Consider the following 1,235-nt stretch of genomic DNA (forward strand, 5'->3'; position numbering starts at 1 on the left):
TATGGAGCTTTTGATTTGTATAATTCGCTAGATACATCCAATTTTATACAAATTGTTCAGTTTTGTATAAATTCATTTATACATTGTAATTTGTATAATAAGATCTGTATTTGTATAATTATAAGTATATAAGACGAAAATATATGTATTTTGTATATACACTTTTCTCTGGCTTTATACAAACACAAATGCATTTTATACCAAAATTTATAAAATGACTAATTGTATACCGAAAATGTCTAATTGTATCCGAATCAGATGGCAAAAAAATGGGATGTTTGCTATGAATTACAAATAAAATAAACTATGGCTATATCATTTAATTTGAATTAACAGTTTGCTATTTCATACAATTTTCCCATTTTTATTGATTTATCGATAATGGTTGATTTAGCAGTCTCGATAGCGATTTTAATATATTCTATTATCGGGTTATCAGTTATTAACGGTTCGAAATTTTTTTAATGGGTTAACCGATATTCGATAGTAAATTAATAAATATTATTTAGACCATTTGATATATAAAGTTTTTGACTCAAGCTTTATTTTTGGATGTCTCAAACTCTCGATTATTCTATAATATATCAGTTTTTGCTTTTGAACAAGATGTAATATGTCAACTCATATGCATGGTTCATTTGGTTGTTACCTTGTTTCTAAGTGATTTTCAATAATACTTTTGAGCAAGATGCAATCTATCAACTCATGTGCATGGTTCATTTGGGTTGTCACCTTGTTTCTAAGTGATTTTTAATATAATTTTTTTTGTATCAAATCTTAACATTTAAACCAATAACTAAATAGATAACGTTCAATAACTGATAAACTTATTATTGATAAGGTAATATCTTAATTATTCTATAACGATTTAGCTTGTCTATAAACCGATAACCAATAGGTCAAATCGAATCGAACTGAACCGACGGATGCACAACCTTGATCCAAGCAATTGCCCCTCTTTCTTCTTTCTAAACCAACAACAACTATAAATTCAGTGTAATCCACATAATGATGTTTATTTTCACAAACCTTATCACTAGTTTAGAGGTAGAAATGTTATTTCCGATAGCTCGTACCCTTTTAAAAATAAATTTTCAAGATAACACAAGGAGAACATATCCAAGAAATGTCATCTTACTCACATCATCCCCTTATCCTTTCCATCTTCCACACCACTGATACAAATTCCCACCCTCCCCCACCCCACCCCCACTCCAACCCCAAATCCCCCATTT

This window comes from Solanum tuberosum, unplaced genomic scaffold, assembly GCF_000226075.1.
Source record: "Solanum tuberosum cultivar DM 1-3 516 R44 unplaced genomic scaffold, SolTub_3.0 scf00098, whole genome shotgun sequence".
Lineage (NCBI taxonomy): Eukaryota > Viridiplantae > Streptophyta > Magnoliopsida > Solanales > Solanaceae > Solanum > Solanum tuberosum.